General features: G+C 45.4%; 1 long non-coding RNA gene across 1 annotated transcript in view; it reads left to right on the top strand.

The window, feature by feature from the left end:
* The first annotated feature begins 10887 nt into the window (after positions 1-10887).
* The window catches only part of LOC104852403, a 6695-nt gene continuing 4884 nt past the window's right edge, over positions 10888-12698 (top strand). The window contains exons 1-2 of the long non-coding RNA XR_777482.1: positions 10888-11024; positions 11760-11861. This is a non-coding gene — a long non-coding RNA (uncharacterized LOC104852403). The remainder of the gene's footprint in view (positions 11025-11759; positions 11862-12698) is intronic.

Genomic DNA, 12698 nt, shown 5'->3' on the forward strand with positions numbered 1-12698 from the left:
GGGGATCGTACTCGGGCCCTTGCACTTGTGCGGCAGAACCACTGAGCTAAATCCCCAGCCCTTCAGCTTCATATGTTGTTGATGTTATATAGACAAAACCTCGTTATAACACCATTGAAGAGACAAAGAAGTCCTTCAAAGGAAGCACTGATGCATTGGTTTATTAGAGGAGCTACTATTTATCACAAAATATGACGGCCCTAACATACTTTGTGCACAGAAAAGAAAAATATCATTAAAATATATTATGTCTAAAAATGCAGTCAGTCAGCAGGTAGTCATACGAACAAATGCACCTAAACCCTATCCAGTGAGACATAAGAGCATGGTATATCGATTTTGCATTTCTTTCTAAGCATGATTATAACATAAAAGAAAATTCGGCATTAAATTGGAAATCACAATAACCATGATTTAGGCCTGGCTAGTGCCATAGTAAGGAGAGTGTATTGTGACTTAGGAAAGGGTAGCATTTGGTGCCATCATAGAATTTTAAAGATAGAAATACAAAACCCACAAATGTGCTTCATCTTCCTGCAGCTTTTATAGTAAGGAGCCAAAATTTTCTCACTTCTTAAATGCTTCTCTTGCAAGGAGATGCTGGAGGACTAGGTGGGTTTTTAAAGTCATTAAACTGGGGCTTTCACTGGAGCCCCAGAATTTCTTCACATCTCCTTGCCGTTTGATCCCTGACCGTTCAGAGTGCGGCCTAGGCACTGGCAGGATCAGCCTCATCCAGGGACTGCGAGGAAGTGAGCCCCTGCCCTTGACTTACTGCAGCAGAAACTCCACTTTGGGATGACCCTCAGAAGGCGTGTGCATGCAACAGAGTGCGAAGCTCCAGAAATTCATTTTTATTTCAGTTTCCAGAAGTAATTTTCTGATATGCATTCGTTCCTAGCCAAGGCTGGGACATCAGCCCGAGCACCCTGTGACAGGCATTATTCTTTCTGTGCCTCTGGAGACTCCCATCCTTGTACAAGGATGTCTTGCATGGTCCGTTCTACCGGAGCGAACGCTCGGCCACGTCACTTGACTTGCGTGGTGTCCTAATACGCAACGGCGAGAGTGAGAGAGAACCTGAACTTAGGTTTGTTCCCTGAGGGAAGTCAGCCAGGTAGGAGGGAGAATGGCCTTGGGACTGCAATGTATTTTGTGTGGATGAAAATCTCCCCGACCCAGTGGGCCTGACCAGGGTGTGGAGTATAGGGAGCCATACGTGCCATAGGCCTTTGGGGTCTGGGGAGACATCTTGGAGCCCAATGTCTCCTGCAGCGTCTGCTGCTCTGGGCCATGGTTGGGGGCAGTGGATGTTTGGCATAGGAGATATACAGGTTCTGTAGGAGCTCAGGAGTACTTCAAGAGACCAACTTGAGCCTTTAGGCCCAAGACACAGGAGAATAATGTGTACAAAAGGCCTCTTTGTTGAGCATCTGTCTACCAGGCACCACACTCGTCTCACTGGATTCAAACCTTCTGAGAGATGGCTCTTGCTGTGACGAGACAACGGAAGCTCAGAGAGGCTAAGTGAATAGTTCTTCAAGAGTACAGAGCCCGCAAGTGGCAGAATGGAGTTTGAACCTAGGACCGCCTATCTCCAAGCTCAGGCTTTGCTTATACTGTGAAGGACCCAGTGCCTTGGCATTTCAGGGCAGTATACTAGGAGATCTGCTGCAGGGCTTGTGGCTAAGGTTGTCTTTTACTTAACAGTGATGATTGAGAAGGAAGGCTGCAGTTCACGCTGGGGACAGTGCCTGGTGCCTTCCCTCTGTCCCTACGGAGCTGGCTTTCTTTTGGGTGTGTTTCTGGTTCTGAAAGTGCAAAGGGATTCCTGGACTGTTTTCCTTGGCATTCCTGACACCCGGGTGTAGTGTAAGAGCCACACGGGTCTCACTAACCCACCACCATTGGAGGAGGAGCTGGGGGCTGCACTGTTTTATTTCACTACGGAGGAAGAGGTTGGAAGTGAGGGCGCCCCCTGTGTCCAGGTTTAGAAGCTGAAAAAGCATTGGGAGGGCTGGAGGAGTTTGTCTTATCATCTTCCTCTGCTAACCAGCAGGATGTGTGCTGTCCACAGCGTCAGCTTGTTACCCACTCAAATCAGCAAGGCCCTCTTTTGAGCGCCGCGGCATAAACAGAAGGATGAAATTCCTGGGCAGGGTCGAGCGGTCTACTCCCCTAAGGCTGGGGGAGAAATACCGCCCCATCTCCAGGCATCGGAGTGGTTTGAAGGGTAGCGTCCAAGGGTGTGAGGGATTCTCTACCCTGAGAAAGGTTAGTCTTTGTTAGAAGGCAGACAGCAGGGTATGTGAAGCAGGTAATGGGAGCTTTTTTGTTCCCAGAGAGTCCCTTGTTAAACATTTACCAGGATCTCTGAAAAGCAGGAAAATGTAAAATGAAAGATCCTCAGAACAGAGCTAAGGAATAATTCAACAATAGGTTATATGTAACATTTGTTAAATCCTCTTGCAACTCCCATGAAACATGAGAAATCTCTGTAATAGATTTCTGAGCTTTGGCAACTGGTCATGTGTTTTATCAAAAATAATTCCAATGAATTCAGAGTTTGTGGTGATGGAAATAGATGTGGATGAGCTATCAGGCATTTAAAGGGATGCTGAGGAAAGTGAGGAAAGGATTAGTTCTTTTTTTTTTTTTTGCTGGTACTTGGGATTAAACTCAGGGTCTTCACACTGAACTACATCTCCAGTTCTTTAAAAAAATGTTTTTTTTTTAAATTTTGAGACAGGGTCTCACTAAGTTGTTAAAGCACCCAGGCTGGGCTCAAACTTGTGATCCTCCCCTGCCTCAGCCTTCCAGAATGTTGGGCTTACAAGCAAGTGTCACCACAAGTGGCTTGAGGAAAGGATTAGAATGGTAGCTGTCACACTTGAGCCTGCACCAGCATCCCCTGGGTGGGTCACATTCAGCTCACTGGTCACCATCTGAACCAGGGGCTTCAGACTCGGTAGCTCTTGCCAGGACCAAGAGTTTGCATTTCTAACCTAGCCTCAGGGGAGACTGCTGGTCTGGGGACTACACTTCACTCTTGGAGAACTGCTGGATCGGTCACGGAGTGCTCCTAAAGCACTTGGGAAAGAAGGGTCAGGAATGCCAGGGTTAGACGGAGGGCAGCAACACGAAGGCCAATCAAGGAGGGGCAGGAGAGAGCTCATCCTTTGTTAAACACCCGCTGAGCATTGGGCACTAACCGCAGTGTATTCACATCTAGTTATGTATCAGTTAACGGCAGGGGCATTTTCTGAGAACTTCATTAACGAGGAGATTTCATCATTGCGCAAACAATGTAGAATGCACTTACTCACATTTAGATGGTAGAGCCAACGATGCTCTACATGTGTATTTATACACACATATTTATACATGTGCACGTGTACACACACCCACATTAGTGGCATCTTGGTTTATGAACTTAGCTCTTCCCACGAGTCTAGTCGCAAACAGAATCGGATGACTCAGATTCAGGCGTGAGGTTCAATGTTGACCTTATGGGGAAATCTGATTTGGTTTGTGACTGGAAACGTGGAACAAATTAAATCTGCGAACCAAGATACAAATATATATATATATATATATATATGTACATCCCCCCCACCCTTAGGGCTGCGATAAAACAATAGAAAATTGAGCAGAAGAAAAAATGGTGCAATCAGGACACAGCCAACATGAGATAACGCTGCTGTAGTGTGACACAGCAGTGTTGCACAACAGACATCCTTTTTTTTTCTTTTATTGAGTTTACTGGTGCATTTTAGGTATACAGTACAGTTACTTTCATATGTACATCCCCCCCACCCTTAGGGCTGCGATAAAACAATAGAAAATTGAGCAGAAGAAAAAATGGTGCAATCAGGACACAGCCAACATGAGATAACGCTGCTGTAGTGTGACACAGCAGTGTTGCACAACAGACATCCTTTTTTTTTCTTTTATTGAGTTTACTGGTGCATTTTAGGTATACAGTACAGTTACTTTCATCATTGAGATCTTGTACCTCTACATGACAGGTCTTGGCTCTCATTTTTCCCCCTTGTCCCTGCCCTCTATTCACTCCCTCCTTCCCTCACCATTTACAAACACTTCATTTCCATTTTTTCATTTTCTAAAATTTTTTTCTTCTCCCTTATTCCCTTTCCCTTACCCTTCCCATTTTCCTACACCTTTAGCCCTTTTCTTCCTATTTCACATGGTCAATTATATCATTAGGATCTTATTTACTATTATAGTTTTTCACACCAGAGAAACTATTCGGTATTTACACATGTGTGACTTATTTATTTCACATGGGAGTATATCCTCAATATGTATCCATTTGCCTATGAATGAGTCTAATTTCTCATTCTTTATGGCTGAGTAGTATTCCATTTTATAGAAAAATCACATCTTCTTTATCCAGTTTCTAACTGATGGGCAAATGGTATGTTTTCAAGTTTTAGCTATTACACACTGTGCCACTATAAATATAGGTGCACATATATCACTGTGATATGATTCTTTTCATTCTTTTGGAAAGATACCCAGCAGAGGGATAGCTGAGTCAAAAGGAACCTCTAGTCCTAGCTCTCTGAGGTATCTCCATATTGATTTCCATAGTGGTTGCACCAGTCTGCACTCCCACCAACAATGGAGAAGGGTTCCTTTCTCCCCACAACCCCGCCAACATTTGTTATTGCTTGATTTCTTGATAGCAGCCATCAATAGACATCTTTTGTAATTAGCGCACCCTAAAATAAAGATAAAAATCGAGCACGCTAAACCATCAACACCGTTGTTGACGGTGATTATGAAGCGTCATATACTATACCTAACTGGACTCACTACACTTTTACACGGCCGACAGCGCAGTTAAGTGGGTTTACATCGGCCCCACCACAGACCCGAGAGCGGCGCTTTGCGCTGGGAGCCTATGATGGCTCTGATGTCACCAGGTGATGAGGATCGCGCTGCTTCAGCGTAGTCTTAGGTCGTCTCTGCCTCTCGTCCACGTTGTGCGGCGCCCGACGGTATATTGTTTCCTGGAACAGCCTTTCTCTTTAGTAAACACCCTCACAGCGTTGAAGTCCTGGAAGCGAACAGGCATGAAGTTCTGGGGGAGTGACCAGTTTCTCCAGTGGGCACTCAGAGGTAAGGAGGCAGAGACAACAAAGGAGAAACGAACATTCTATTTTTTTCTTGATTCCTAGGCTTGCCAAAAACTGAGACGGGGCAGCAGCCAAATCCATTTGCCCTGCGGTGACCGGCAGCCGGAGGAAGGACGGTGCTCCCGTTTCCCAGGGCCTGCCTCCTGCCAGGGTGCCCATTCCCTGCACTGCAGGTGTCAAGCAGAGCAGAGGGGAGGACGGGCTGGGAGGAGCTGTTGTCGCAGGCACACAGAGGATCACCATTCCCAATCACCACTGCACTCAAGCGTTATGCTCTCCCTTTTAATTTTCTCGGGGCTGTAATTGTAAATGAAAAGCAATATTGCAACACATCCAATTATAACCAGATTCACATCCCCCAGGACTCACTGAAGAGAAAAAAAAATGTATTTATGGCTGTGAGGAGCCATTAATTTCAGCCTTTACGCTCCATGCGTGGTTCTACAGCAGCTGTGAGCTCGGCCTCTCTCCTTCCTTTCTTTCTCCAGTGACGCACTCCAGATCTCAGCTAGGAGTTCTATGATAGATGAGAGCCCGGAACACTGGTTTTAGAAGCACCTTGTTAGCATTCACTGGGTAAGGGTTCTTTTTTTCCCCCTCTGACTCCAGGATGATCCATCCTTGCTAGTGAGATGTCCTAATTTTTTTGAGTATTTATTTTTTACTACTACATTTTTGCAGTACCTATTGATTACATTCCTTGTATGGAGTTGGTACGTGTACGTAACACTTCACTTTTTCAATTTCCTTTCCTTCCCTCTATTTTGTGGTCCCCTTCCCACTTGAAAAAGATCTATCTCTGTACTTCCAAGTATCTATCTTTTATTTTGCTCTTTATTTATTCTTTGGGTGTCTCATATAAATCACGTAATATTTAAACTGTGCGTCTGACTTATTTCACTTAACATTATGGTCTCAAGGCACATCCATTTTCTTACAAATGACTCAAGTGTTTTTTTTTTTTTTTGAGACGGGGTCTCACTATATAGTTGAGAATGACCTGGAACTCACTATGCAGCCCAGGCTGGTCTCGAACTCACAGCAATCCTCCTGCCTCAGCCACCCAAGTGCTGGGATTACAGGCATGCATCACCATACCTGGCTCAAATGACTCAAGTTTAACTTTCTCTGTGACAGAGTATTACTTCACTGCGTATAAATATCACAGTTTCTTTATTCAGCCATTCACCTGTTGATGGGCATATAGGCTGTTTCCAAGATTCAGCTCTTACAAACTGTGATTTTATAAACATGGGTATGCATGGATCACTGTCATATGATATCTTGAGCTCATTTTTTTTTTTTTTTGGGACTGGGGATCAAGCTTGGGTAATTGCACTTGTGAGGCAGTCGCCAGAACTACTGAGCTAAATCCCCGGCCCTGTCTTGAGCTCTTTTGGGAAGATACCTACTATAAAATAATTGGGTCAAATGGAATTTCTATTTTGTAGTCAGCAGGACTGGGCAAGGGAATACATTAAATACAGGACATATAACTTATAAGGTTATTTGATACTTATCCAAGGAGTCAAATGCAAAGGAGTATAAGAGATAAACTGCGTACTATAAGCCGAAAACGTTCAGCTGAGGTTCTGAGTCCCAGCAGTTTCCCATAAAAGTCCATCTGAAGGCCTAGAGGCCCAGGCAACGTCTTCCTCGAGTCCAGCCAGTCACCTGGAGCCCACGGCAATGTCTCGTGCTCGTCCGTACTGAGGATCTGCACCCGGAAGACCCAAAGGCCAGGGGTAGAAGCCAGAAAACCTATGCTGGTGAGATGAAGGATCTGTGCCACAGGCTGAGGGATCCACACTGGAGCCAGGAGGTGATGCTCACGGTAAAAATGAGGGCTTCCCTGATGGAAACAACAGCCACTCCCGGCAACAGTGATGTCCCAAATTCCACCTCCGATGAGCACAGCCTAGTTTCCAGCAGAAAACCATCCATAGTAAGCTTCTCCTAGAAAATCAACAGGCCAAGATCTTCCCCTCCAGTTCTCTTTTTTGGCTCTTGGTAACGATCCTTAGGTGGATCCTCCATGACCAGACCACGCTGATTCAGTTCAGCTGGGCGTTACAAGCTGACCATTAGTCAACCCACTACATGCTAGTTTTAGTTTTTTGAGGACTCTCCATACTGATTTCCATAGAAGTTGTGCTACTTGACATCCCTACCAACCATGTTGAAGGGCTCCTTTCTCCCCAAAGCTTCTCCAGCATTTGTTATTATTTGATTTCTCAATGATGGTCATCCTTTCTGGGGTAAGAAGGACTCTCCGTGTTTTAATTTGCATTTCTCTAATGGCCAGCATTGGCATTGAGAGATATTACCATAAGTTAGCAGTTTAAACCACCTTGCACCTCTTATTTTGTGGTTCCTCATGGTCAGGAGTTTGGAGTAGGGTTTTCCACGAGACTGGAGTCAGAGTTCAGCTGGGACTGGGGTTTCATACGAGGCTTGACTGAGGCAGGGATCTGCTTCAAAGTGCATGTGGTTGTTGGCAGAACTCAATTCCTGCTATGAGATGAAGGACTTGCAATTCTTAGCCTCAGTTACTAGAGGCTGCTTGGAGTTCCTTTCAGTGTGGTGCATCCGAACAGGACATCTTGTTTCTTCAATGCCAGTAAAGAGAGATAGACTCTGCAAGATGGATATCACGTCATCACTGAATCCTATGTGCCATAATCATTAAATCAGACACAACCCAGCACCTTTGCTATATTCTACTGCTTAGAGGCAAATCTCAGGTTCCACTCATACTTAAGGGGAGGGAACACACAAGAGTGTGAGTTCTAAGAGGTGGGGAGGTTGGAGGCACCCTAACAACGGGTCTCCTACAGTGACAGTCATCAATAACACAGATAATAAGAATAGCACCCCGTAACCTGCCTCTCACCAGGCCGCGCCTCCGAACAGCGAATCAGCTATGAGCGCATTAGCGGATCAATCCGCGCACCGGTAAAGCGCCTCCGAGGTCCAGTCAACTTCCACAAGCCCCACCTCTGGACCCGTGGGGCTTCTGGGGGACGCTCAGGCCGGAGTGGTTCGTGAAGACCTATCTAACTAAAACTGCTGAAAATCTGGCATGCTCCTTCTTACTAAACCCCAAATGCCGGCGCATCTTATTCGCCCATCAGTGCAACACAAGAACGTAGCAATACAGCTACATTTTTCAAAAACGATTGGTACTAAGACCAACGTCAACCGGGAGCTGGGGAAGCTGCCACACCGGGGAGCCCCCACAGGGGTATATAACCCTGCTCTCGGGATGCAGGGCTGAGAGGGAATGGGTTAGGAACAGCGCTGCGTCCCCCAGCGTATGCGGTGCTTTCAATGTATTATTGCAAAATTGAATCTCAACTGAAAACCCATAATAGAAGTTGCCTTGTTGACTTTCTTAGGTGAGCAGCAATCATTCCCATAGGAAAAGGTGATCATGAGAGCGGCAATGGGAAATGGCTCCTCACGGCTCCGGGATGAGTTCCAGCACCCGGGACGTGAAGCTCCATGGCTCACACCTCACTAAAGAGAGGGAATTCCATGAAGATTAGTCACAAATTGTAAATCACAAAGGCCCCTCTCTTCCATTTCCTACCCTTCCCAATGTAGCTTTTCAGTCCCCACCCATACACGGTTGGGGGAGATGGAGGGACATTTGTCAGGACAGCCTAGGCTTTCGGCCATGGCAATCTAGCATTATAAAAAAACCTTGAATAGGATTCTTATGCTTGACAAATCTCAGGTTTTTGTTTTTGTTTTTTGTTTGTTTTAGTACCCGGGATCAAACTCTGGACCTAGCACGTGTGAGGCAGGTGGTGGAACCACTGAACTAAATCGCTGGCCCAATGTATGTTGTGTACTCAGAATGCTAATTGTAGATTTTATGGTTCAGGGCATCAATTGAGGTTGTCTGTTGAATGTAACACATAGTGATTTAAACATCAGAACTCTTTTTCCATGTGACAAGGATCCCAGATCTAAGCAGTCCAAAGGGTACAGTCAGCTCTGCTGTAACAGGGCCTACGGGCTAAAAATCACTGCCTCAGGCAAGATCGCATGGTAGAAGCTGTAAGTTCATGAGAAAAATGAGACTGGGACATGACACTTAAAATCTTCACTGAGAGCCAGGAGTGGCAGTGCCACTAATCCCAGTACTCTGAGAGGCTGAGGCAGGAAGATCTCAAGTTCACCAGTCTGGGTGACTTAATGGCTTAGTGAGACCCTATCTCAAAATCAAAATAAAAAAGGTCTGTGAATGCAGTCCTCGGTTTCCCAAAGACAAATATGAAAGCAAAACTTCATGGTGGACACATTAACAAAAAGATGGAAATCCAATAAAAACAGCCTCATATTTTTATACATGCTAAACAGTCAAGACATAAATACTATAATAAATATTGATAAGTACTTAGTAAATAAATACTTTAACTTGAAAAAGACCTGAAATGGGCATCAGAAGGGTTGTAGCAAATACATTATTTGAAGTGGTGGAGAGATTATCTGAAATCAGATAGAAAAATCATAAGGCCGGATATCAGTGGGTGTGATTCATGACATATATGGTGAACTAAAGTACATTAGTAGATGCTTGAGGGGCGTGTGTGAGTGTGTGTGTGTGAGTGTGTGTGTGCGCACGCACGTGCCTTTTGCTTCTTTCCACACAACTCAGTTCAGCCGAACGCAGTGTAAAGAGTTCAATGATTGTTTCTCATGGACAAAATGATGTATACACAAAAGTGAAATTTGCATTACACTCAGATTGTTCCTTCTGATGTTAGCCACACAGGAACAAATCCAAAGCAAGCATTACAGTGGAATTAGCCATGTAGCGGCTCAGGGCGGTCGTCTAACAAACAGGCTCCTAGATTTTATGTGTGGTCTTTGTCCTCACAGTGTCAAGATAGGTGTAGTGCGCCCAGATGCTCTCTTTACACTCCAGGAAGGAAGAAGGCAGAAGACGAGGAGGGGGACCAAAGCACCTTTTTGGGGAGAATTTTTACCTTGGGAAGAGGTATCTTTCCTAGGGGTTTTCATCCCTCTGTCACTGTGCAGGACTGCATGACCGAGGCACTTCTAGCCGTACAGGAGTCTGCAGGTTTTTTCTTTACCCAGGGATATCACTAGTGAGCGATGGCCAACATCACCTACAAGTGTATTAAGAGAGTCACAACAGTTTAAGAGATCGCTTTAACCAAAGTGTTAAACCTACTCAGCTCTCTAGAAAGATACTATACTATGTACTCAACCTGCACGGGAGGCTCAAAAGAGGCCGAAAACTATCTGCGGATTTGAAGTTTTCCTAGATGATGGATGATGTTTTAATATTTTATTTTTATCCCCTCATAGGATTTTTTTGTTTGTTTTTTGTTTTGTTTTTTGAGACAGGGTCTCACTGTGTAGTTGAGACTGATCTGGAACTCACTATGTAGCCCAGGCTGGTCTGGAACTCACAGCGATCCTCCTGCCTCAGCCTCCCGAGTGCTGGGATTAGAGGTGTGCCCCACCATGGCCGGTGCCTCGTAGGATATTAATGTTACCCTTCAGCTTCATAAACACTGAACACAGAACAGTTATGGGCTGGGCATTGTGCTGGGTGCTGGGGTTGTGAAGATGGCAACAGTGACGGCGATTTGCTGCTGACAGTAGTCTTGCTTGTGATGATGGCGAGGATCACCATGATGGTGATGATGGTGTGGATTGTGACGACGGCAATGACAACGATGCAGGTGTGGATGACTAACGCTGGGCCCTATTCTAAGTGCTTCACTCATGCAGGCTGTTTGGGCTTCTCACGAGGACTCTGGGGAGTAGGCAGCATAATTCTCCCAAATATACGAAAAATGAGAACACTGAAACATACAGAGGGTAAGTAATGAGCTGAATATCACTCAGTCTGGCAAATGGTGGACTTCATGATTGATTTGAATGCAGGCCCGTGTTTCTTTTTTTTTTTTGTACCTGCGGCTCGAACTCGGGACCTTGCGCTTGTGAGGCAGGCGGCGGAACCACTGAGCTGAATGCCAGGCCCCAGGCCCATGTTCTTTTCTTCTTTCTCAGTCCTGCGAACTGAACCCAGGGCCTTCCAAGTGCTCAGCAAGTGCTCTACCACTGAGCCGCACCCCCGACCCTTTTCATTTTTTTTATTTTGAAAGGTCTCAGTTATCCAGGCTGGCCTTGAACTCATGATCTTTCTGTCTCTGCCTTTGGAGTGGCAGGACTACAGGCGTGTGCCACCATGCCCAGCTAGGCCCATGTTCTTTACCATTCTCAAACCTCTAAGGGGCTGACTATTTGGTTTCCAAAATGGCATGTAAGCAAGTAACCAGTAGGCAGAAGTTATAGGTGATGTGCACAGTGTTTAAAAAATTTTAAAAACACAGATGCCAATATTTAAAAACAAAAAGATCTGCCCACATAAATATGGATTACTGGTTTCCTAAAAATATCAGATTTGGCAGTATTCAAGTAGCACTCACTTATGGAGATGTCGGTTGGAGCAAGGGGAGGCTCGTACCTTTAGCAAGGCAGGGCTCTCAGATCCTCACTGCCCCAATTGCCTACCGCTTGCCTCACCCACTTTGTCCTGGCTCGGTCCTGCAGCACTGGAGCTGTGATTCTTGCACTAAGAAGCATGAAGGATACAAAAGAGAAGCAAAAACCAGAAGCACAGAGAAGGAAGTAGGGGAAAACATTGTAAAACAGGTCAGTCTCACTTGATCAGGGCGAAGTGAGCTAATTCAAAGGCGGGGGAAGAAGGCAGTTCTTATAGAGGGAGAAGCACAGGCAAAGGATGGAAGTTTGAAAAGGCTCAGAACTAGACTCTGTTTGTCCTCATGTTTGTGGAATTTGCCACTGTCTGAACCTATTAATTTGCTACCAAAGGGAAAAACAATCTGTTTCCCGTAATCATTGTATTCAGCCAGGGCCTTTGTTGCAGCCTTCATTTCCTGTTTATTATATTGATCAGGCAAATAAGCAATTTTTTTAAAAAAAGTTCTTTTGTGAGCCAGCATTTTGCTTTACTGTCTGCAGCTTGCTTTGTGTAGAAATTGATTTGTTTTCTTTCCAGCATGCCAGGGGAATTTACCTTCCTTGCCCTCATTTTGGAGAATGTCATAGCTTGAGACTACGCCTCAGTTTTCTGAGGCAGGACATGTGCAGACTGCCTAGACTTGAACCCCATTTCCATCATTTCTAAGCCATGTGTTTCTGGATGGCTCCCTCAACCTGTCCGGGATTCAGTTCGCTTTTCTGCAAAACTGGAACAGCAGTAGTAGCCTATACCTTCTGGAGCTGGGAGGGTTTAATGAGTTATCACTTGACAATAGCTCAGCGCAGCGGCTGGGATACAGCTTTTGGTACGTGTGGGATGTTTCTAGGATGATCCACGGTGCCCAGCTTGTGCCAGTTGCCAGGGAAATGGAAGGATGCAGTCTGAGGCTGCACGGAGCTGAGTTTCTGGCAGGAAGATATCAGGCAGGCCAGAAAGAAGAATGTTTTGCTTTGTCAATGCCTTCCCTCCCCTCCCCCTCCCTCCCC

Source organism: Fukomys damarensis, unplaced genomic scaffold (assembly GCF_012274545.1).
Source record: "Fukomys damarensis isolate Sample0158 unplaced genomic scaffold, DMR_v1.0_HiC HiC_scaffold_34, whole genome shotgun sequence".
In the NCBI taxonomy this organism is placed as follows: domain Eukaryota; kingdom Metazoa; phylum Chordata; class Mammalia; order Rodentia; family Bathyergidae; genus Fukomys; species Fukomys damarensis.